A 26,752-nucleotide genomic window follows, 5' to 3' on the forward strand; every position below is an offset into this window, starting at 1 on the left:
TATTTATATTTATATTTATATTTATATTTATATTCATGTTTATATTTTATATTTACATTTATGTTTATATATTAAAAAGGAGATTTATTATGAAAAATTATTTTATTGCCTTATGGAGGCTGAAAGTCTCATGATCTGTTGTCTATAAGATGAAGTCTCAAGAAAGCAATTGGTATAATTTAATCCAAGTTCAAAGGCCTGAGAACTGGGGGAGCTGTTGGTGTAAATCCTACTCCAAGGGCAGGAGAAGATGAGGTGTCCCAGTGCAATCAGTCAAGCCAAAAAAAGAGGTGAATTTCTCCTTCCTGTGCTTTTTATTCTATTCAGGCCCTCAACAGATTAGATGATGTCTGCCCACACTGGGGTGGGCAATAAATTTCATTGAGTTCACAGATTCAAATGCTAATTTCACACAGAAATACCTTCACAGACATACCCAGAAATAATATTTAATTGGTATATTTAAATGTAATAATATTTAATTGGTATTTAATTAAATAATATTCAATTAAAAGCCAGTCAGTTGACACATAAAACTAACCATTCACATTCAGTAAGCACAGGAAGAGATGCTCAACATCATTCGTCACTAGGGAAATGCAAATCAAAAGTACAATGAGAAAGACAAATACCATATGATTTCACTTACATGTGGAATCTAAAAAACCAACCAACCAACCAACCAACCAACCAACAAAAAACAGAAAGAGACTCAAATACAGAGAACAAATTAGTGGTTGCCATAGGAGAGGGGAATGGGGGTGGGTGGGTGAAATAGATGAAGGGGATTAAGAGGTACAAACTTCTAGTTATAAAATGAATAAGTCATGGAGATTAAAATACGCATAGGGAAAATAGCCAGTGATAATTGCAGTAACATTGTATGGTAACAGCCTACACTTATGATGAACTTTGTGTAATGTATAGAATTGTCATCACTGTGTTGTGCACCTAAAACTAATATAATATTGTATATCAACTACATTTAAATAATAAAAATTTTTGTAAAAAGCACAGAGAGATTCCACTTCACACCCATTAAGATGACTATAATAAAAACAAATAAACAATGATGGTTGACGAGGATGCAGAGAAATTGGAACCCTCATACATTGCTGGTGGGAATATAAAGTGGTGTAGCTATTATGAAAAACAGTGTGGTGGTTCCTCAAAAAATTAAATACAGTGCAATTATATAACACCCAAATTCTCCTTCATGGTGTATACCTGAGAGGATTGAAAAGATACATTTATGCAATTTGTAGAAGAATGTTCATAGCAATGATGATTGTAATAGCCAAAAAGTAGAAGCAACTTAACTGATTTATTATAATATAATATATATAATTATTTATTACGTATTTATGAGACTGACCTATTTTTATAATTTATTATTTATAAGCAAATTAACTGATGAATGAATTAAACAAAATGTGGTATATCCATACATGGAATATTATTCAACCATAAAAAGGAATGAAATACTGATCATTTTCTATAACATGGATGAACCTTGAAAACATTATGCTAAAGGAGAGAAGCTAGTTACCAAAGGTTACATATATGATTTCAGTTATGTGAAATGTCTGCAGAGGCAAATCTATAGAGATAAAAAGTAGATTAGTGTTTGCCAAGGACTGGGAGAAAGAGGAATGATAAATGCTTAAAGAATATGGGTTTTTTCTTGGGAATGATGAAAATGTTGTGGAATCAGATAGTTATTATGATGGTGGCTCAACATTGTGAATATACTAAAAATGGAATTGTATGCTTTAAAATGATTATGGTGGTGAATTTTATGTGAATTTTATCTCCAGCCCTGCCTGCCCCACCTCCAGTTTACATTATACTTAATTATAAAAGATTGTAAGCTTTTCCCCTAAAACAAGGATAGTTGCTCTCACCACTTCTATCCTTCATCGTACTGGAGAATCTAGCCATTGTACAAAAGGAAGAAAAACAAAAGAAGATTGTAAAGAAAGAAGTAAAACTCTCTTATTCATAGAAGACATACTGGTTTTGTAGAAAGTCCTACGGAATCTACAAAAATGTTCATAAAACTAATAAATGAATTTAGAAATATAACAGGATATAAGAAAATATACAAAAATTAATTGGATTTCATATACTAGCAGTGAACAATTAGATGTTAAGAAATATAGTGCATCAAAAGAATACTATGCATCAAAATACACAATCATTTGGGATAAATTTAACAAATTTGTTGTATAAGAACTTTTTCTTTTGGACAAAGAATTATGAATTTTATTTTCCATCAAAAGAAGATCTATATACAGAAAATTATAGATCTGGAATCACTTTCTTAAATCAAAAGAATTTAAATTTAATTGTATCCTTACATGGTAAATTAGTTGGAAGTGGCTACTGATGGAGGATTGAAAATTATTTTTCTCAGCTTTATTGAGGTATAACTGATAAATAATATTATAAAATATTTAAAGTGTAAAATGATGATTTGATATACATTGTGAAAATATTCTATTGACTTAATTAACATATCCATCACCTTACATATTTACCCCCACCCCCTTTTTTCCTGGTGAGAGTAGTTCTACTTTCTCAGCAAATTTCAATTATATCATGTAGTGTTATCAGCAGTATCCTTCTTTTTTAAGGATGAATAATAATATTCCATTGTGTGTGTGTGTGTGTGTGTGTGTGTGTGTGTGTGTGCCCACACACACACACACACACACACACACTTTCTGGATTCACTCACCCATTAGGTTCATGTAGGTTGTTTTCATATCTTGGCTATTGTGAATAACACTGCAGTGAAAATGGGAGTACAGTTATCTCTTCAAGATAAAATATAGCTGTCAGAAATTAAATAAGACTTGAATAACCAGAAAGATATTACATGTTGCTTGCTTGGAAAACTCAATAGTGTTAAAATGTCAGTTCTTCCCAAACTGTTCTATAAATTCAATGTAATCTCAATAAAAATCTCAGCAAGATTTTTTAGAAATTGGCAAGCTAATTCTAAACTTTATATAGAAATGAGAAAACCTAGAATAGCCAAGCAATTTGGGAAAAGGAGATCCAAGTTGGAAGATTTACAATACCTAATTACATAACCTATTATGAAGTTAACATAATCAAGACAATGTGTTACTGGCATAAGGATAGTCATATATATCAATGGAGCAGAGAAGAGTGTCCAAAAATAGATACAATATATAGGTGAATTGATTTTTGACAAATGTGCCAAAACACTTCAGTAGGAGAAATGATAGTCTTTTCAACAAATAATGTTAGAACAAATGGGTAGCTATATAGAAAAAAATGAATTTGGGGCTTACTTCACATCATAGAGAAAAATTAACTCAAAATAGATCACAGACGTAAACAAAAGAAGTACAAATATAAAACCTCTGGAAGAAAACGTAAGAGAAATTCCTTTTAATCATAAAGGAGACAAAGATTTCTTAGAGCCCCGGAAGTATAAGAGAAACAATTGATAGATCCTTATCAAAGTTGAAAACTTCTGCCCTACAAAAGACATGGTCAAGAAAACGAAAAGAGAAGCCAGAGATGGAGAGAAAATATTGCAACACAAACATCTGATGGAGGGCAGTATTTGCGGTTTATAAAGAACTCTTAACTGTAGAATGAGAAGACAAACTACCCACCCACTAAAAAAAGGAACAGAAGATCTTTCAGACATTTTGCAAAATAATGTATTTGAATGACAAATAACCACATTACAATATACTCACTATGTTTAGTCATTAGGGAAATGCAAATTAAAGCCACAAAAAGATACAACTACACAACTTAAGCTAGCTTAAAATTAAAAAGACTCACAATAACAAGTTTTGGCAGGAACTCATACACATTTCTAGTGGGAATGTAAAATGGTGCAACCACTTTGGAAGGCAGTTTATGTTTCGTACAAAATTAAACTCATACTTATTCAAACCTGCCATTCCACTGAATATTTTACCCAAGTGAAATGAAAATATTTGTTCACATAAAGCATTGTGCATGAATTTTATAGCAGCTTTATTCATAGTAACCCCAAATTGGATTCCAAGTGTTCATCAGTAGATGCATAGGTAAACAAATTTTGCTGTATCTGTATAATGGAATACTATCTAACAATAAAAAGGAACAAACTACATCCAACAACATAAATGAATCTCAAAAACATGCTGAACTATTAATAGGCCAGATACAAAAGAGTACACACTACATGATTCTATTTGTGTGAAATTCTATGAAATTCTATTATAATTCTGATTTTTTTGAGGAAAAGGTAATAGTGGTTGTCTGAGATTTGGAGTGTGAGGTGAGAGGGCAGATTGGGAAGGGGCAAAAGGGAACTTTTTAAAATCCATTCACGTACTGATGGTTACTTGGGGTCCAGTTTGGGGCTACTGTGAAGAAGCTGCTGTAAATATTTTTGTGCAATTCTTTTGTATTGATGGAAATATTTTATGTCTTGATTGTTGTGTTGATTATATGAGTGTAGACATTTGCCAGGATTCTGCAAAGTGTGCACTTGAAATGGAAGCGTGTTATTTCATGTAAATTATTCCTCAATAAAATCGATTTTAAAAGCTCAGTGAAGCTGAAGGAGGTAAAGCTACTTACTTGCTCAAGTTTACATAGCTAGTAAGTGGCAGAGAAGAGATTGAAACTCTTGCCTATGTGACTCCAAGTTCATCCTCTTTCCATTATGTTATGTAGCCTTTTTATACCCACAAAAGGTACTCAATAAATATTGAGGGAAAATAAATGTGAGCAGAGGAATTAAAGGCCTTAAAGATGAGGCAAGAAATACATATTTCATCCCAAAGACATTATAGGTAAGAAAGAATAGGAGAAATAATTTAGGCACTCCATTCTCCATGTTGGTAATGTGCCTTGCGGTTATTTATGGCATTTTACTATAATTATTTTACACAAATCTCTCTCTCTACTTCTATCCTGCCATTTCCTTAAAATGTTTCATCTAAATCATCCTTTTTTTCCCCCCTAGCTCTGTCTGGTAATAGAAGGGCTAAATGGATGACAATGAATGAATAAATGAATGAATGCATGACAATTATATGATAGAGCTTTGGAGAATTCTAATTGTTTGATGGGAAGCATAAGAAAAGGTCATTTTGGATTGAAGGAAAGCAGTTCTAAAATGAGCAATAGAAGAATGGGCTTTGAGCATTGTATAGTGAAGAGAATGTGGACTTTTAGATTAGATCCTGGCTTTGCTGCTTATTAACTGTGTGATTTGAGGCAAGTTACTTGAACTCTCAATGTCCTATAGTTTTTATTTGTAAACTGAAGATCATAATACTTATGGAGTTAGTTTTGAGGATATTTAAAATAAGATCTATGAATAGTGTGGCATATTCTCTGACTAAAAACAGAATGTCAATACAAATGGCAAACATTTCCTTTCTCACTGGTATCCAGGAATTCTAACCTCTAAACTGAACCTTGGTCTTAAACCTGGTCTCAGGTTTACTTGGCTGTACATAATTCAAAGTCATTTATAAATTGCCTGGATCAAGTTTTCAGCTGCTGCTGGTGACTGTGTTTCGTATTTGACTTCAAAATTCACAATATAATTTTGCTAGCATTAGTGGGTATTCTTGCTTGTAAGCAGGAGCTTTGCATGTTCAGGTAATAAAGTTCCTCTTTTAAGCAAAGGTGTTTTGCTTTTTTAGAGTAGAAAACATAGTTCTGTGGTCAGGCAAATGGATTACTAAATCAATTTAGAGATATGTCACTTCCTACCTTCACTCAGTGTCTCTGAGCCTCAATTTCCATATCCGTAAAATGGAGCTAACAATATGTAACACGATTGTTGTAAGGATTAAATGAGATATTAAATATGACAATACTTAGCATAGTGACTGGCATATTGTAAATGTTCAATAAAATCATTACTATAAGCATCATTTTAAAATTATTCAGGAGAGAAACTCAATGAGAATATTACAGATTAAAGGACTGCACCAGAGACTGATTGGAACATTGGCAGGATTTATATTATAGTGAAGTTAGATACAATGCTGTCTATCAGTATAGAACTACATGTGCTAACATTTCTTATGGAGTTGATTTGACAAGAGTTTCCTTTTATGCTCTATCCATTTAAGTAATTACTTATTGCCAACTGTGCTTCTTGCCTTCATTACGCTGTTAGTTTAGATTGGTAACTGCCAAATCCAAGGGAAATCTTGAAAACTGTTGAACAGTAGCTTAATCCTTAATTTGAAAATTATGTATATAGTTTCCCCATTGTAATACTGGCAGGAATTTCAGGGCTTTTGAAAGTATTTTTGTCACTCACTGTCAGCAAAAGCAAAGAAAAAGATGGAAGTTTGCAGAGCTTAAAAAAACAAACAAACCAGCTTTATGGAGGTTTAATTTACATACCATAAAATTTATCTCTTATAATTGCATAATTCAACAATTTTTAGTAAATTTATAGAGTTGTGAAACCCATCATCATAATCCAGTTTTAGAACATTCCCATCACTGTAAAAATTTCCTCACTACTATCTTCCTTCCACAACTGAACTGCTTTCTGTCTCTATAAATTTGCCTTTTCTGGACATTTCACATAAATTAAATCTTACAATATGTAATCTTTCACATGTTGTGTCTCACTGAGCAAATGTTTTTGACTGGCTCATCCATGTTGTAGCCTCTATCAGTATGTTCATTCCTTTTTATTGCCAAATAGTATTCCATAGTATGGATATATCACATTAAAAAAAAAAAAAAACCATTCACCACTTGACGGACATTTGGATAGTTTCCAGTTTAGGCTATTATAAATCATGTTGCTATCAACATTTGTATAAATGTTTTGGTGTAGGCATATGTATTCCTTTCTCTTGGGTAGATTCATAGATGTGAAATTGATAGGTCATATGGTAAGTTTATACTGAACTTTTGAAAACATTGCCAAATTATTTTTCAAACTGGTCATGCTGCTTCACATTCCCATCAGGAACGTATGATGGTTCCAGTTTCTCCATATCCTTGCTAACTCTTGGTATTGTGTATCTTTTTGATGCTAGATATTTTAGTAGGGGTATAGTGATATCTTATTTTCATTTTAATTTGTATTTCCTGTGACCAGTGATGCTGAGCATCTTTTATTATGCTTACTAGCCATTTAAAAAAGAATAGATTCCACATATAAGTGATACCATACAGTGTTTATCTTTCTCTGGTTGGCCTATTTCACTTAGCATAGTGCCCTCATGTTTTCATGTTTTCTCCATGTTGTCACAAATGGCAGGATTTCCTTCCTTTTTAAGGTTGAATAATATTCTTTCTTTCTTCATTCATTCATTGAGGAACACTTAAGTTGTTTTCATTTCTTGTCTACTATGAATAATACTACAATGAACATGGGAGTACAGATATTTTGTTGATATCCTATTTTCATTTCCAGAAGTGGGAAAGTTGGATCATGTGGTGGATCTATTTCAACTTTTTGAGGAGCCTCCATATAGTTTTCCACACTGGCTACACCAATTTACATTCGATCTACCAGTGCACAAGGGTTCCCTGTTCCACATCTTTGTCAAAACTTACCTCTTGTCTTTTTGATCTTCGGCATTCTGGCAGACGTGAGGTGATATCTCATTGTGTTTTCATCTGCATTTTCCTGATAATTAGTGATGATAAACATCTTTCACATAGCTGCTTGCCAGCTGTATTTCTTTTTTGGAAAAATGTCTATTCAGTTCCTCTATCCATTTTTTCCTTTTTATTTTTTAATTTTTTTTTACATTTATTTATTTTTGAGAGACAGAGTGAGGCAAAGTGAGAGTGAGGGAGGGATAGAGAGAGAGGGAGACACAGGATTGGAAGCAGGCTCCAGGCTGTGAGCTGTCAGCGCAGAGCCCAATGTGGGGCTTGAACCCATAGACCGCAAGATCATGACCTGAGCTGAAGTCGGACACTCAACCGACTGAGCCACCCAGGCGCCCCAACACTTTTTCCTCTTTAGTTGGGTGAGTTCTTTATATATTTTGGATATTAACCTCTTATCAGATATATGGTCTAAAAGTATTTTCTCCCATTCTGTAGGTTGCCTTTTAATTTTGTTGATGGTTTCCTTTGTTGTGGAGTTGCTTTTTAGTTTAATATAGTCCCACTTGTCTATTTTTGCTTTTGTTGCCTTTGCTTTTGGTGTTAAATTCACAAATCATTGCCAAGACTGATGTCAAGGAAGTTACCCCCTGTGTTGTCGTCTAGGAGTTTTATAGTTTCAGGTCTTAAGTCTTTAGTTCATTTTGAGTTGATTTTTTGTGTATGGCATAAAATAGGGGCCTAGTTTCATTCTTTTGTATGTAGCTGTCCAGTTTTCTCAACACCACTTATTGAAGAGACTATCCTTTCCCCTTTGCATGCTCTTGGCAACTTTGTCCTGACTACTGCCATTTTGTTTATTTTCTGGCTGTTTTGTAATTCCTTCATTTTTTTCTTCTCTTCATCTCTTCTTTTGTAATTTGATGATTTCTTGTTGTGGTATGTTTAGAATCCTTTTCTGTACCTAAGGTATAGATTTTTGCTTTTGTGGTTACCATGAGGCTTATATAAACTGTCTTTATATAAGTATGTTTTAACTTGATAATAACTTAATTTCAAAACACATATTAAAACTCTAAGTTTTTACTCTCTTCCCCCATGTTTTGTGTTTTTGATGTCACAATTTACATCTTTTTACCTTTGTATCCATTAACAAATTATTGTAGTTATATATGTATTTTTTTTTTTTTTTACCAGTTTTGTCTCTTTAACCTTCACACTAGAGTTATAAGTGATTTACTCACCTCTATTAGGACATTAGAGTGGTTCTGAATTTAACTATATATTTACCTTTTCCAGTGAGATATATACTTTCATGTATTTTGCTGTTACTAACTAGCATCATTTCATTTTAGCTTGAAGAAGTCCCGTTAACATTTCTTGTAAGGCTGGTCTGGTGGTGATGAAATTCTTTAGTTATTGCTTGTCTTGAAAACTCTCATTATCCTTCAATTCTGACAGACAACTTTGCTGGCTAGAGTATTCTTGAATGGCAGTGTTTTTCATCCTCTCCCAGTACTTTGGATATATCACATCACTTCCTTCTGGCTTGCAGTTTGTGCTGCAATATCTGTTGGTATTCTTAGGGGGGGTTCCCTTGTACCTAGCAAGTTGTTTTTCTTTTGCTGCTTTTACAAATCTCTCCTTGTCTTTAACTTTTGACAGTTTAATTATAATGTGTCTTCATGTGTGTCTCTTCAGATTCATCTTATTTGGAATTCTCTGTGGGCTTTCTGGATCTGGATGTCTTATTTATTTCCCCAGTGTAGGGAAGTTTTACAAACACATACTAATTTTATCTTTTTGATGTCACAATTTACATTTTTTATCTTGTATATTCATTATCAAATTACTGTAGTTATATTTTTACCAATTTTGTCTTTTAACCTTCATATTAGAGTTACAATGGTTTACTCACCACCATTACAACATTAGAGTGTTCTGAATTTAACTACATATTTACTCGTGAGATATATATACCCTCTGGCAGTGGGTTTTAAAGTATGCAAGTATATCTCTTTCAGGGAAAGACTGGGAGATGGATATTTCTGTTTGCTCCCTTTGAGGAGAATCCTAAGAGGATAGTAGGTTAAGAACAGTTTCTTTGTTTTCTACAGCCCTGAGGAATCCACAAACACAATCCCTGCTGTCCACTACAGCTTGGCAATCATTTTTCTTTTTGTCCCCTGACCAGCAGCTGCAAAAGCCAGGGTATCTGATGTGTAAACAAACTCCTTCCAGGGTGATAATGGTAATTTGGACCTGACTACAAAGAGAATGCAGAGTGATGTCTGCTGGCTCTCCCTAGGTCTCTAGGGAGAATCTAGTCTGTCTCTGGATGCATGCTAAATAAGAAGCCTGACTCTCAGGCAGCATCTTTAAAATTTTTTTTTTATGTTTATTTATTTTTGAGAGAGAGAGAGAGAGAGAGAGAGAGAGAGCGAGCATGAGAGGAGCCAAGAGAGAGGGAGACACAGAATCTGAAGCAGACTTCAGGTTCTGAGCTGTCAGCACAGAACCTGATGCGGGACTCAAACCCACAAACAGTGAGATTGTGACCTGAGCCGAAGTCAGACACTTAACCCACTGAGCCACCCAGGTGCCCTCAGGCAGCATCTTTTAAAGTGTGCTAATAGGCTTCTTTCAGGGGGAGAGTGGGAGATGGGTGTTTCTGGGTGTTTCTGTTTGTGCTCTCTGTACTGAATGCAGAGAAGATAGCTAGTTCAGAAGTGATTCTTTGCTATGGTCTTATGGGAGCTAGAACTCAAGCTTCACTCACTACCAGGATCAGGCAATCAAAGAGCATGTCACCTGGATAGCAGCTGTGAAAGTCAAGGTGCCAGACATGAACACAATCTCCTTTCAGCGAAGTACTGGTGACCCATATCAGTGTGGGTTTTTTCTTCATATTTTCCAGATGTGTAGTCACTCAGCTAATTTCTGAATATTCGTCAGAGGGAATTGTTCCATGTGTAGCTGTAGATTCAGTGAACTCATGGGAGGAGGTGAGTTCAGGAGCCTCCTATGTCACCATCTTTTCTTTTTTTTAATTTTTAATGCTTATTTATTATTGAGAGAGAGAGACAGCACAAGGGAAGGGCAGAGGGAGAGGGAGACACAAATTCGAAGCAGGCTCCAGGCTCTGAGCTGTCAGTGCAGAGCCCGACTCAGGGCTTGAACTCATCAACTGTGAGATCATGACCTGAGCCAAAGTCGAATGCTTAACCGACTGGGTTGTCTGTCTTATTGTTTAAAGAATTATTTTATATTTTGAACACAAGTTCTTTTCTTTGGCTATATTAACTGCATATAGCTTCCCCAGTCTTTAGCTTGTCTTTAACTTTTAGAATAATGTCCATTTAAAAATGGCTTATAGTTTTTCTTGTGCAATTTGTTTTTTTAAGGCTTGTACTTTGATATCATATCTAAAAACTCTTTCTAAACCCCAAATGATGAATATTTTCTTTTTTGTTTTCTTCTATACATTTTATACTAAATTTTTTAGCTTTTACATTTTGTCTATGATCCATTTTGAGTTAAATTTTGTGTATCATGTGAAGTAAGGATCTAAGGCTGTTTGGTTTTGTTTTGCTTGTGGATTTCCTAGAGTCTCAACCCCGTTTGTTGAAAAGACTGTCCTTTCCCTATTGAATTGTCTTGGCACTTGGTGGAATAGACAACTATTTTAGTTCCTTCAGGAATGAGAAACTATTTTATAATCTTTTCTATATCTTGACAACTAATTCTGCAATTTAAATTTCGAAGGCTTTTCCAATGGTGTCTCTAGGAAACACAGATAAGTTTTTGACAGTACAGAAAGTCCAACCACATGAGAATTTAACAGTTAATTTGTTAATTAGTTTAAAAAACTAGTTGCTATTTTTTGACATAGTAATAAGAATTTAGACTATAAAAACCTAGTATTAAGAGAATATTTTATTTAAGAGCAAAGTGAAGCTATTCATATTTAATCAAAGGACAAATTTGAGTTTGGGAACAATATGATTATATGAATAAATATATGTATGAATACATATATATGTGTATATGTATATATAGTCACTTGATATAGTTGTCTTTCACATATATAATAACTTCTGTATATATCGTTTAGATTCATTTTCTGATATGCAAACTTGTGCCATCATGTGCTATGTTTATGAGAACAGGTCCATTTATTTTATGTACATTGATCCTCTCATGGCTTTGTTACTACTAACTCATAGTACCCTATCTATATTTTATCCTTTTGTTTCTTAAATGGGTTTTGGTTCATTCTACTTCTGATATCAAGTTTTGGAGCTGATTAAAAAAAACTTTCTACTGCCACATAGGATTCTTTTTAAGATGGTGAGATTTTTTTTAACTTGTTTTATTTTTTATTTTTTAAAATTTACATCCAAATTAGTTAGCATATAGTGCAACAATGATTTCAGGAGTGGATTCCTTAGTGCCTCTTACCCATTTAGCTCGTCCCCCCTCCCACAACCCTTCCTGTAACCCTCAGTTTGTTCTCCATATTTATGAGTCTCTTCTGTTTTGTCTCCCTCTCTGTTTTTATATTATTTTTGTTTCCCTTCCCTTATGTTCATCTGTTTTGTCTCTTAAAGTCCTCATATGAGTGAAGTCATATGATTTTTGTCTTTCTCTGACTAATTTCACTTAGCATAATATCCTCCAGTTCCATCCATGTAGTTGCAAATGGCAAGATTTCATTCTTTTTGATTGCTGAGTAATACTCCTTCATATATATATGTGTGTGTGTATATATATATGTGTGTGTATATATATGTGTGTGTATATATATATATATATATGTGTATATATGTGCATACACATATAATATATATACACACACCAAATCTTCTTTATCCATTCATCCATTGATGGACATTTGGGCTCTTTCCATACTTTGGCTATTGTTGATAGTGCTGCTATAAACATGGGTCCCTTTGAAACAGCATGTGTCCCTTCGAAACAGCACACCTGTATCCCTTGGATAAATGCCTAGTAGTGCAATTCCTGGGTCGTAGGGTAGTTCTATTTTTATTCTTTTGAGGAACCTCCATACTGTTTTCCAGAGTGGCTGCACCAGCTTGCATTGCCACCAACAATGCAAAAGAGATCCTCTTTCTCCACATCCTCGCCAACATCTGTTGTTACCTGAGTTAGCCATTGTGACAGGTGTGAGGTGGTATCTCATTGTCGTTTTGATTTGTATTTCCCTGATGATGAGTGACATGGAGCATCTTTCATGTGTCAGTTGGCCATCTGGATGTCTTCCTTGAAGAAGTGTCTATTCATGTCTTTTGCCTATTTCTTCACTGGATTATTTGTTTTTTGGGTGTTGAATTTGTTAAGTTCTTCATAGATTTTGGATGCTAACTGATATGTCATTTGCAAATATCTTCTCCCATTGTGTTGGTTGCCTTTTAGTTTTGCTGATTCCTTCACTGTGCAGAGGCTTTTTATTTTGAGTAGGTCCCAGTAGTTCATTTTTGCTTTTGTTTCCCTTGCCTCCGGAGACGCGTTGAGTAACAAGTTGCTGCAGCCAAGATCAAAGAGGTTTTTGCCTGTTTTCTCCTTGAGGATTTTGATGGCTTTGCTTCCTGTCTTACATTTAGGTCTTTCATCCATTTTGAGTTTATTTTTGTGTATGGTGTAAGAAAGTGGTCCAGGTTCATTCTTCTCCATGTCGCTGTGCAGTTTTCCTAGCCCTGCTTGTTGAAGAGACTGTCTTTATTCCATTGGATATTCTTTGCTGCTTTGTCAAAGGTTAGTTGGCCATACGTTTGTGGGTCCATTTCTGGGTTCTCTATTCTTTTCCATTGATCTGAGTGTCTGTTCTTGTGCCAGTACCATACTGTCTTGATGAATCCCAGCTTAAAGTCTGGGATTGTGATGCCTCCTGCTTTGGTTTTCTTTTTCAAGATTGCTTTGGCTATTTGGGGTCTTTTCTGGTTCCATACAAATTTTAGGATTATTTTTTCTAGCTCTGTGAAGATTGCTGGTGTTATTTTGATAGGGATTGCATTGAATATATAGATTGCTTTGGGTAGTATCAACATTGTAACAATATTTATTCTTACTATCTAGGAGCATGGATCTTTTCCATTTTTTTGTGTCTTCTTCAGTTTCTTTCATAAGCTTTCTATAGTTTTCAGCGTATAGATTTTTGACCTCTTTGGTTAGATTTATTCCTAGGTATTTTATGGTTTTTTGTGCTACTGTAAATGGGATTGATTCCTTGATTTCTCTTTCTGTCACTTCATTGTTGGTGTATAGGAATGCAACTGATTTCTGTGTGTTGATTTTATATCCTGCAACTTTGCTAAATTCATGAATAAATTCTAGCAGGTTTTTGGTGGAATCTTTTGGGTTTTCCATATAGAGTATCATGTCATCTGTGAAGAGTGAAAGTTTGACCTCCTCCTGGCAGATTTGGATGCCTTTTATTTGTTTGTGTTGTCTGATTGCTGAGGCTAAGACTTCCAATACTATGTCGAAGAACAGTGGTGAGCGTGGACATCCCTGTCTTGTTCCTGACCTTAGGGGGAAAGCTCTCAGTTTTCCCCATTGAGGATGAATTAGCGTTGGGCCGTTCATGTATGGCGTTTATGATCTTGAGGTATGCTCCTTCTATCCCTACTTTCTTGAGGGTTTTTATCAAGAAAGGATGCTATATCTTGTCAAATGCTTTCTCTGCATCTATTGAGAGTATAATATGGTTCTTGTCCTTTCTTTTATTGATGTGATGAATCACGTTAATTGTTTTGTGGATATTGAACCAGCCCTGCCTCCCAGGTGTAAATCCCGCTTGGTCGTGGTGCATAATTTTTTTAATGTATTTGTTGGATCCGGTTGGTTAATATCTTGTTGAGGATTTTTGCATCCATGTTCATCAGGGAAAATTGGTCTATAGTTCTCCTTTTTAGTGGGGTCTCTGTCTGGTTTTGGAATGAAGGTCATGCTGGCTTCATAGAAAGAGTTTGGAAGTTTTCCTTCCATTTTTATTTTTTGGAACAGCTTCAAGAGAATAGGTGTTAACTCTTCCTTAAATGTTTGGTAGAATTCTCCTGGAAAGCCATCTGACCCTGGACTCTTGTTTTTTGGGAGATTTTTGATGACTAATTCGATTTCCTTACTGGTTATGGGTCTGTTCAAGTTTTCTGTTTCTTCCCGTTTCAGTTTTGGTTGTGTATATGTTTCTAGGAATTTGTCCATTTCTTCCAGATTGCCCATTTTATTGGCATATAATTGCTCATAATATTCTCTTATTATTGTTTTTGTTTCTGCTCTGTTAGATGTGATCTCTCCTCTTTCATTTTGGATTTTATTTACTTGGGTCTTTTCCTTTTTCTTTTTGATCAGACTGGCTAGTGGTTTATCAATTTTGTTAATTCTTTCAAAGAACCAGCTTCTGGTTTCATTGATATGTTCTATGTTTTTTCTGGTTTCAATAGCATTAATTTCTGCTCTAATCTTTATTATTTCCTGTCTTCTGCTGGTTTTGGGTTTTATTTGCTGTTCTTTTTCCAGCTCCTTAAGGCATAAGGTTGGTTGTGTATCTGAGATCTTTCTTCCTTCTTTACGAAGGACTGGATTGCTATATACTTCTCTTATGACTGCCTTTGCTGTGTCCCAGAGTTTTTGGGTTGTGATGTGATCATTTTAATCAGCTTCCATATAGTTTTTAATTTCCTCTTTAACTTCTTGGCTAGCCCATTCATTCTTTAATAGGATGTTCTTCAGTTTCCAAGTATTTGTTACCTTTCCAAATTTTTTCTTGTGGTTGATTTCGAGTTTCATAGCGTTGTGGTCTGAAAATATGCACGGTATGATCTTGATCTTTTTGTACTTACTTAGGGCTGATTTGTGTCCCAGTATATGGTCTATTCTGGAGAACGTTCCATGTGCACTGGAGAAGGATGTATATTCTGCTGCTTTAGGATGAAAAGTTTTGAAAATATCTGTTAAGTCCATCTGGTCCAGTGTGTCATTCAAAGTCATTGTTTTCTTGTTGATTTTTTGATTAGATGATCTGTCCATTGCTGTGAGTGGGTGTTGAAGTCTCCTACTATTATGGTATTACTATCGATGAGTTTCTTTATTTTTGTGATTAATTGATTTATATGTTTGGGTTCTTCCACATTTGGTGCATAAATGTTGACAATTGTTAGGTCTTCTTGGTAGATAGACCCCTTGATTATGATATAATGCCCTTCTGCATCTCTTGATACAGTTTTTATTTTAAAGTCTAGATTGTCTGATATAAGTATGGCTACTCTGGCTTTCTTTTGTTGACCATTAGCATGATAGATGGTTCTCCATCCCCTTATTTTCAATCTGTAGGTGTCTTTAGGTCTAAAGTGGGTCTCTTGTAAACAGCATATAGATTGATCTTGTTTTCAAATCCATTGTGTTACCCTATATCTTTGATTGGAGCATTGAGTCCATTGACATTTAGAATGAGTACCGAAAGATAGGAATTTATTGCCATTATGATGCTTGTAGAGTTGGAGTTTCTGGTGATGTTCTCTGGTTCTTTGTAATATTTGTTGCTTAATATATATATATATATATATATATATATATATATATTTTTTTTTTTTTTTTTTTTTTTAATTAATTTATTTATTTTTTTTCATCTTTTCTCCTCTCAGAGAGTCCCCCTTAAAATTTCTTGCAGGGCTGGTTTAGTGGTCACAAACTCCTTTAATTTTTTTTTTGTCTGGGAAAATTTTTTATCTCTCCTTCTATTTTGAATGACAGCCTTGCTGGATAAAGAATTCCTGGCTGCATATTTTCCTGTTTCAGCACATTGAATATATCCTGCCACTCCTTTCTGGCCTGCCAAGTTTCTGTGGATAGGTCTGCTGCAAATCTGATCTGTCTTCCCTTGTAGGTTAGGGACTTTTTCTTCCTTGCTGCTTTCATGATTCTCTCCTTGCCTGAGTATTTTGTGAATTTGAGTATGATATGCCTTGTTGATGGTCAGCTTTTGTTGAATATAATGGGGTCCTCTGTGCTTTCCGGATTTTAATGTCTGTGTCTTTCCCCAGGTTAGGAAAATTTTCTGCTGTGATTTGCTCACATAACTTTCTACCCCTATTTCTCTCTCTTCCTCTTCTGTGACCCCTATGATTCTGATGTTGTTCCTTTTTAATGAGTCACTGATTTCTCTAATTCATAAATTGTGCTCTTTTGCCTTAATCTCCCTCTTTTTTTCTGCTTCATTATTCTCTATAAGTTAGTCCTCTATATTGCTGATTCTTTGTTCTGCCTCATGCATCCTTGCCACCGCTGGCTGCATCCATGTGTGATTGCAGCTGAGTTATATAACATTTTTAATTTCATTCTATTTTTTACTTCTTTTATCTCTGCAGAAAGGGATTCTAATCTATTTTCAACTCCAGGTAGTATTCTTATTATCGTGATTCTAAATTCTGGTTCAGACATCTTGCTTGTATCTGTGTTGGTTAATTCCCTGGCTGTTGTTTCTTTGTGCTCTTTCTTTTAGGGTGAATTCCTTTGTTTTGTCATTTTGAAGGGAGAAAAGGAATTAATGAGGTAGAAAAATTAAAATTAAAAAAATTAAATTTAAAAAATATTAAAGTTAAAAAATTAAATACACACACACACACACACACACACACACACAAAATCTAATAAATGATGCTAGATCTTAGGTGTGTTTTGACCTGGGTGTTGAAAGTGGTTTGACAGATTAGAGAAAAAAAAGTGGAAAAAAAATAAAGGAAATCGTTTGAGAATTTGAAAAAATGAATACACTGAACTAGGCTAAAATGAGATGATGGGAGTAAAATAGAATTTGAAAAAATTTACACAAAAGTGAAGAATATAGTAGGAAAAAATTAAAGAGAAATATTTTTAATAAAAATTAAAAATAGAAATGAATTTTTTTCTCTTTCTGTATTCAAGAAAAAGAAAAGAAACAAAAAAGAGAAAAAAGAATAAAAATTGTTTGAAAATTTGAAAAAGTCTATACACTGTAGTAGACTAAAATAAAATGATGGAAGTAAAATAGAATTTGAAAAAAATTACTTAAAAGCAAAAAATATAGTAAAAATTTAAAGAAAAATACTTTTAATAGAAATTGAAAGTAAAAATGAAATTTTTCACTTTCTTCATTCAAGAAAAAGAAAAGAAATGAAGAAGAGAAAAAAGAAAAAGAAAACAAGGAAATCGTTTGAAAATTTAAAAAGGTAAATACACTGAAGTAGACTAAAATAGAATGATGGCAGTAACATAGAATTTGAAAAAATTTACACAAAAGTAAGAAATATAGTAAAAAATTAAAAATATTTTTAATAATTGAAAATAAAAATGTATTTCTTCTCTTTCTGTAAGGAGAAAGAATCGTGTAAAAGAGAAAAAAAAAAGAAAAAAAGAAAGAAAATTGAATAGATGGACCTGCTAACAGATTGAAATAGGACTGAAATTATTTCGTTTTCCCCTAAAAGTCAGACTATGTAGCTCTTTATAGTCCATAAGCTAACTAGGCTGTGAGACTTGTGTTCGAAGAGCAAGGCTGGCCCAATTGAGCGGGGCTCAGTGTAACAGCTCCATTCTCCACTAGATGGCGCCACTAGCCTACTGGGGTAGATTGTTGCAGTGCTTGTAGGTGGGTATGTGCATGTGCAGGAGCAGCAAGTATGGCATCACCCAGCTACTCACTCTCTAGTATGGGAACTGTTCTCTCTGATCAGCAGTTGTGCATCAGTCCTCTGTCTTCAGCTTTCATCCACTCCCTGCTTTTTCACTTTCTGTGACCAAGCCCCAGGCAGTACCTCTCTCCTGAGTTTTGTCTCAGATGCAGCCGTTTTCCCCGGCCCCTTACTTCTGAAGGACTGCAGCTTTGACCTGTTCCGCCCCTCTGTGGGAGGGCCTCACCAAGCAATGGCCGAATGCTGGCTGCACCCAGGAATGCCTGCTGGACCCTGCCGCTGCAGGTGCCCTGAGACTGCGACCATGTGCCAGCCCGCCCCAGAAAAAGTTCGCGAGATAGTGTAGCAGTAGCATTTCAGGGATTATGGAAAATCACAGCACACATCTGGCACCAGCCTTCACGCTTAATGACCTTGTTCCAGCACCAGCAAACGTGGCCGTTTGGGGGGTCTTCTGGGACTAGGTGGCTTCAACAGTCTCTACCAGATGTCCTTCCAGCAGTGGACCTGCTTTTCCCCATGTGTCCCAAGAACCTCCTGGACCCCACTCTGTTCCTGGGGATTCGCCCTTCCCACCACAGCACCGCCAGGTATCGAGCCGTGGAGTAGCAGACTTTGCCTTCCCCTTGTTTACAGTCTTAATGGAATTTAAACTCTTTCCTTTCTCCTTTCTCGCTTTTTAGTTTAGTCCCTGTGGCTGTTTCCAATTTTCCACTTTCTCTCCAGCTGCTTTTGTGGACGGGTGCTTTTCCTGTATTCTCCCCCACCCCAGTTGCAAAGGTGGCTTCCTGCCTGCCGCCGGCTTTTCTCTCCCCAAGTTCACCTCTCTGCTCCACGTAGCTGCTGAATTCTGTGGTTCAGGTTGTGCAGATTGCTGTGTTAATCCTCCAATCAGTTTTCTATGGGTGTAGGATGGTTTAGTGTTGGCTGGCTGTATTTCATGGATGCGAGACACACACAAAAAAACTTCCATGCTGTTCCACCATCTTGGCCCCTCCCAAGATGTTGAGACTTTGAGATTTGAGATACCTTGCATTTTTGCTGATGTTGGTTTTCTACATGGCCAGCAACTTCAGTGCTTAAAAAACATTTTATATGATAGTTATTTATTTAAGTAGTTTTCCCATGTTTTGAATTTCTATCATATCAAACTTGTTTTTTCAGAGGATCAGTACCACATAAATTTAACCATATAATGAAATGTATTTTTTTTTTATCTAGTAATAACTCTAAGTGACAATGAACTTTGTAGCAAAGCTTTTTTTTTTTTAATTTTTATTTTTGAGAGAGAGAGAGAGAGCAAACATGAGCAGGGGAGGGGCAGGGAGAGAGGGGGAGACAGAATCTGAAACAGGCTGCAGGCTCTGAGCTGTCAGCACAGAGCCCGATGTGGGGCTTGAACTCATGAACCGTGAGACCATGACCTGAGGGGAAGTTGGACACTTAACAGACTGAGCCACCCAGCTGTCCCTTTAGCAAAGCTTTAAAATCAGTCATTGAAAGAAAAATTCAGAATATTCTACGATATTGTGAGGATTCCTTTGTTATTTTGCTGTCATTCTGATTACCTGGTGCACATGGCTGGGATTATAATATTTCCTAGTGTTAAATCTGATCAACTGTCCAACTTATCACATCTGCTAACACATCTGTGCTCTAGATTCCCCTAGGATCTTAGATTTTAGAGAAATGATTCTATCTTAGTAAGAACATTAATTATATAAAAAGTAAATTAAACTCCTATTAGTCTGAAGAAATGCTTTAAGATCAAAAGGCCTTCTGATATATTTGTAAAATTAAATTAATTTTCAAATTCTTAGAAGATTATGTTCAAAATGATAACCAACTTGACTATGAAGAACAATAATTCCAACCCTGATAATATGCCTGGGTATGTCAAGAGAGGTTATAAATTAGGAAGAAAATACAATATAATCTTGTTCAAAAGTAGTTTTGATCATTTTTTGATGGTTTTCAAAGTGAATTTTGCAGAGTCCTGGAGTTAGTGGGTGAGTGTGGGCAGAGAGGGGAAGATGGTAAACCAGGGAGGTACTAGGCTCTCCATCCATATTTCAACTGGAATAGGTCTACTTGGGTTTTACATAAAGAGATTTCTTGTATACATAATAGTGAACACACAGTACAGAGACTCTTATTTGATTCCTAGAACGCTGTATTAGATATCCATATAATGCCCATTTAAACTGTATTTCCATGTAAACATTACCTCTAAGCAAATAACAACATTTTACAAAATTATGTGACAGCTTTTTATTGTTAGTTTTAATAATTGCTTGCTGAAAATTTTTGTTAACTTACATAAATACCTAACATAGAAAAAGTTGAAGTTACTAATATTATTGATCTATATACTATATAGGAATTCTCCGATATAATTTAAAATATACTATCCTGGAGTTGGCTTGCTGATGTCATATTTAGAATTTTGATGTCTACGTTTATAAGTAAGTTTAGACTGTAATTTTCTTTTCTTATATTGGTTTTGTCCAGTTTTGGTACCATGTTTGCATTGGCTTCATAAAGAATTAGGGAAGCTCTTTCTCATTTTCTGTTCTTTAGAATGTTTTGCATAAGAAAGGAGTTGTTAGTTGCCTGAAGGATGATAAAACTTGTCTGTGAAACCATTTGCACATGGTGCTTTTTTTTGTAGGTTGACTTTGTGATTTTTGATTCAGTATCTGAAATGGTTATAGGTCTATTCAAGTTGTGTATGTGTCAATATAAGTAAATTATATTTTTCAAGGAAATTGTCCATTTTGTCTATGTTTTCAAATTTATTGACTTAAGGTAGTTAAGTAATTGTTTATGATTTTTTTTGTCATAGTACAATTTTTAGTAGCAAAAATTGAACTAGAACTAAAACGTCCAATGATAAATGGGAATCATTGAGTAAATTATGGTGCATCCATGTGCTAGAATCCTTTTATTTTATTTTTTTTAATTTTTTTAATTTTTTAATATATGAAATTTACTGTCAAATTGGTTTCCATACAACACCCAGTGCTCATCCCAAAAGGTGCCCTCCTCAATACCCATCACCCACCCTGCCCTCCCTCCCACCCCCCATCAACCCTCAGTTTGTTCTCAGTTTTTAACAGTCTCTTATGCTTTGGCTCTCTCCCACTCTAACCTCTCTTTTTTTTTTTTTTTTTTCCTTCCCCTCCCCCATGGGTTTCTGTTACGTTTCTCAGGATCCACATAAGAGTGAAACCATATGGTATCTGTCTTTCTCTGTATGGCTTATTTCACTTAGCATCACACTCTCCAGTTCCATCCACGTTGCTACAAAAGGCCATATTTCATTTTTTCTCATTGCCACGTAGTATTCCATTGTGTATATAAACCACAATTTCTTTATCCATTCGTCAGTTGATGGACATTTAGGCTCTTTCCATAATTTGGCTATTGTTGAGAGTGCTGCTATAAACATTGGGGTACAAGTGCCCCTATGCATCAGTACTCCTGTATCCCTTGGATAAATTCCTAGCAGTGCTATTGCTGGGTCATAGGGTAGGTCTATTTTTAATTTTCTGAGGAACCTCCACACTGCTTTCCAGAGCGGCTGCACCAATTTGCATTCCCACCAACAGTGCAAGAGGGTTCCCGTTTCTCCACATCCTCTCCAGCATCTATAGTCTCCTGATTTCTTCATTTTGGCCACTCTGACTGGCGTGAGGTGGTATCTGAGTGTGGTTTTGATTTGTATTTCCCTGATAAGGAGCGACGTTGAGCATCTTTTCATGTGCCTGTTGGCCATCCGGATGTCTTCTTTAGAGAAGTGTCTATTCATGTTTTCTGCCCATTTCTTCACTGGGTTATTTGTTTTTCGGGTGTGGAGTTTGATGAGCTCTTTATAGATTTTGGATACTAGCCCTTTGTCCGATGTGTCATTTGCAAATATCTTTAGAATCCTTTTAACTTTACAGAAGATTATTTGAAAGGAAATCACTATGGCTGTTAATATTATTACCCAAATATTCACTGTTAAAATGTATAAAAAGAAAAATTAATATATGTTCATATATTAAAAAAAAGTACAGAAAAATATTTTATGACCCCCTTCTAGTCCCTTCCTGTGAATAACTTGCATATCCCTTCAAAAATATCTATTTGCTTATGATTGTTAAATCTCTCTTCATTGTCAGAAGTTTTACAACTTTACTATTGTTTACAAAGACACAATTTTTGTGTTTGGTAATCTGCTCTATATTATTCTTTCTCTTTTATTAAATTTGATTCACATCTTTATTATTTCCTTTCATCTGCTTTCTTTAGGTTTAATCTGTTGCCCTTTTAAAAAGTTCATGAGTTGAAATCTTGGCTAATAGTTTTCTGTGTTTTTTCTTCTCTAATATAGACATTAAAAACAATTTTTATAATGTTTATTTTTGAGAGAGAGAGAGGAAGCACGAGCAGGGAAGGGGCAGAGAGAAAAGGGGACACAGAATCTGAAGCAGTGTCTGGGCTCTCAGCTGTCAGCACAGAGCCTGACATGGGGCTAGAACTCATGAATCATGAGATCATGAACTGAGCTGAAGTCGGATGCTTAACCGACTGAGCCACCCAGACGCCCCATTTAATATATGCATTTTAAAAATATTTATTCATTTTTTGAGAGAGAGAGAGAGAGAGAGAGAGAGAGAGAGAGAGGAACTGCAAGTGAAGGAGGAGCAGAGACAGAGCAAGACACAGAATCTGAAGCAGGCTCCAGGGTCTGAGCTTTCAGCACAGAGCCCAATGCGGGGCTGAACTAAGGAACCTGCAAGATCATGACCCGAGCCAAAGTCACTGAGCCACCCTGGTGTCCCCTGCATTTTCACTATAACTTTCCCTGTTAAGTTTTACTTTATCTGCAGCCCACATATTTTCATATTATGTTAATTTATAAGTATCTGTATATGCTATAAAATAGAAATTTAAATGATGAATTATTTAGCAGTGTAATTTTTAACTGAACTTAATTTTTAAAAAAATTGAACTTGAACTTTTAAAGACTTGAATTCATGATTCTGAGATCAAGAGTCATATGCTCTACTGACTGAGCCACCCAGGGTCCCCAGCGTAATTTTTATGTAATATAATTTTTATGTAAAATTTTAAGGTAATTTCTAAATTGTGTTTCTTTTTTTTTGTTTCTCTTTGAGGGAGAATCATTCTTTTTTTAAAAACCGAGTATAGACACACAATGTTACATTATTTCAGATGTACAATATAGTGATCTAACTTCTCTGTACGTTATGTTATACTCACCACAAGTGTAGCTACCCTCTGTCACTCTACGATGCTATTACAATATCATGGACTATATTCCTTATGCTGTGCCTTTTGTTCTCATGACTTTATCATTCCATAATTGGAAGCCTGTATCTCCCACTTCCCTTCATCCATTTGCCCATCCTCTTATCCCCCTTTCCTCTGGCATCCATTTGTTTTCTTTATTTATACATCTGATTCTGCTTTTTGTTTACTCATTTTCTTTATTTTTCAGATTCTAACATAGGAGTGAAATCATATGTTTTTGTCTTTCTCAGCGTGACTTAGCATAATATATTCTCAGTCCATTGATATTGTCACAGATTTCATAATCTCATCCTTTTTTATGGCTTTGTAATAGTCAAGTGTGTGTGTGTGTGTGTGTGTGTGTGTGTGTACCACATCTTACCCATTTGTATATCAGTGGATCCTTAAGTTGCTTTTATATCTTGGCTATTATATATAATGCTGCAGTAAACATAGGACTGTGCATGTCTTTTTGAAATCATGTTTTCATTTTCTTTGGGTAAATACCCAGTAGTGGAATTTTTGGATCATGCGGTATTTCTGTTTAATTTTTGAGGAAACTGCATACTCTTTTCCATGGTGGCTGTACCAATTTACATTCCCACTGACAGTGCATGAAAGTTCCTTTTTCTCCACATCCTTATCAACACTTATTATTTCTTGCCTTTTTTATTTTTGCCATTCTGACAGGTATAAGGTTATATCTCATTAAAGTTTTGATTTGCATTTTCCTGTTGATTAGTGATGTTGAGCATCTTTTCATGTGTGTGTTTGCCATCATATATCTTCTTTGGAAAAATGTCTATTTAGGTCCTCTGCCATTTTTTAATTGAATTTTTTGATGTTGAAGTGTATAAGTTCTTTATGTATTTTGGATATTAATCCCTTTTCAGATAGATCGTTTGCAAATATCTTCTCCCATTCAGTAGGTTGCCTTTTTGTTTTATTGATGTTTTCCTTTGCTGTGTAAAACCTTTTTATTTTGATATAGTCCCAATAGTTTATTTTTTTCTTTTGTTTCCCCTTACTTAGGAGACTTTTCTAGAAAAAAGTTGCTATGGTTGATGCCAGAGAAATTACGGTCTGTGTTCTTTTCTAGGATTTTTATGGTTTCAGGCCTCACATTTAGGTCTTTAATCATTTTGAGTTTACTTTTGTATATGGTGTTAAGAAGTGGTCCAGTTTCATTCTCTTGCATGTAGTTGCCCACTTCTCCCAGCACCATTTATTGAAGGGACTCTTTTCCCCATGGTGTGTTCTTGCCTCCATTGTCAAAGACTAATTGGCCACCAGAAACATGGGTTTATTTCTGAGCTGTCTATTTTGTTCTGTTATTCTATGTGTCTCTTTTTGTGCCAATATCATACTCTTATACTGTGGCTTTGTAGTATATCTTGAAATCTGGAATTATGATACCTCCAGCTTTGTTGTTCTTTCTCAAAATGACATTGGCTTTTTAAGGTCTTTTGTGATTCCATACAAATTTTAGGATTATTTGTTCTAGTTTTGTGAAAAATGCTGTTGATATTTTGACAGAGATTGTATTGAATATATAGATTGCTTTTGGTGTATGGCCATTTTAACAGTGTTATTTCTTCCGACCCATGAGCATGGAATATCTTTCGTTTTGTTTGTGTTGTTTTCAATTTCTTTCATCCATGTTTTATAGTATAGAGTACAGGTCTTTCACCTCCTTGGTTGAGTTTATCCCTAGATATTTTATTCCTTTGGTGCAATTGTAAATGGAATTAATTTCTTAATTTCTCTTTCTGCTACTTCGTGTACAGAAATGCTGTACTGATTTCTGGGTATTAATTTTATATGCTGCACCTTTACTGAATTCACTTATCAATAATTTTTTTGTTGGAGTCTTTAGGATTTTGTATGTATAATATGTCATCTGCATAGAGTGACAGGTTAACTTCTTCCTTACCAATATGGATGCCACCTATTTCTTTCTCTTGCTTGCCGTGGCTAGGACTTCCAGTACTATGTTGAATAAAAGTGGTGAGAGTGGAAATCCTTGTCTTGTTCCTGATCTTAGAGGAAAACCCTCAATTTTTTACCATTGAATAAGATAGCTGTTGGTGTTTCATATAAGGTCCTTAATATGTTAGGTATGTTTCCTCTAAACCTACTTTGTTGAGAGTTTTTTATCATGAATCGATGTTGAATTTTATCACGTGCTTTTTCTGCATCTATTGAGGTGATCATATGATTTGTATCCTTCATTTTGTGGATGTAATATATCATGTTGATTGATTTGTGAATATATTTTTATTAATTTTAATTTTTTAAAATTTAAATGCAAGTTAGTTAACATGTAGTATAGTAATGATTTCAGAAACAGAATCTAGTGATTCATCATTTACATATAATACCCAGTGCTCATCCCAGCAAGTCCCTCCTTAATGCCCACCACCCATTAGGCCATCCCCCCTCCCACCCAGTACCTCACCAGCAACCATCAGTTTGTTCTCTGTATTTAAGAGTCTCTTATGGTTTGTCTCCGTCTCTGCTTTTATATTATTTTTGCTCCCCTTCCCTTATGTTCATCTGTTTTGTATCTTAAATTCCTCATATGGCTGAAATCATATGATATTTGTCTTTCTCTGACTGACTTATTTCGCTTAGCGTAATACACTCTAGTTGCATCCGTGTTGTTGCAAATGACAAGATTTCATTCTCTTTGATTGGTGAGTAATACCCCATTGTGTATATAGATACCACATCTTCTTTATCCATTCATCTGTCGATAGGCATTTGGACTCTTTCCATACTTTGGCTATTGTTGATAGTACTCCTGTGAACATTGGCATGCATGTGCCCCTTCAAAACATCACTCCTGTATCCTTTGGATAAATACCTAGTAGTGCAATTGCTGGGTTGTTGGGTAGTTCTATTTTTAATTTTTTGAGACATCTCCATACTGTTTTCCAGAGTGACTGTACCATTTTGCATTTCCACCAGCAGTGCAATCCTCACCAACATCTGTTGTTGCCTGAGTTCTTAAGGTTAGCCATTCTTACAGGTGTGAGATGGTAGTGGTTTTGATTTGTATTTCCCTAATGCTGAGTGATGTTAAACATTTTTTATGTGTCTGTTAGTCATCTGGATGTCTTCTTTGGAAAACGGTCTCTTCAGGTATTTTGCCCATTTCTTCACTGGATTATTTGTTTTTT

At 35.1% G+C, this 26,752-nt stretch overlaps 1 protein-coding gene across 1 annotated transcript in view; it reads left to right on the forward strand.

Annotated features, from left to right (window-relative positions):
• The window catches only part of LOC122231478, a 520,961-nt gene that overhangs the window by 50,028 nt on the left and 444,181 nt on the right, over positions 1–26,752 (forward strand). The window lies entirely within an intron of this gene.

Source organism: Panthera tigris, chromosome D1 (assembly GCF_018350195.1).
Source record: "Panthera tigris isolate Pti1 chromosome D1, P.tigris_Pti1_mat1.1, whole genome shotgun sequence".
Lineage (NCBI taxonomy): Eukaryota > Metazoa > Chordata > Mammalia > Carnivora > Felidae > Panthera > Panthera tigris.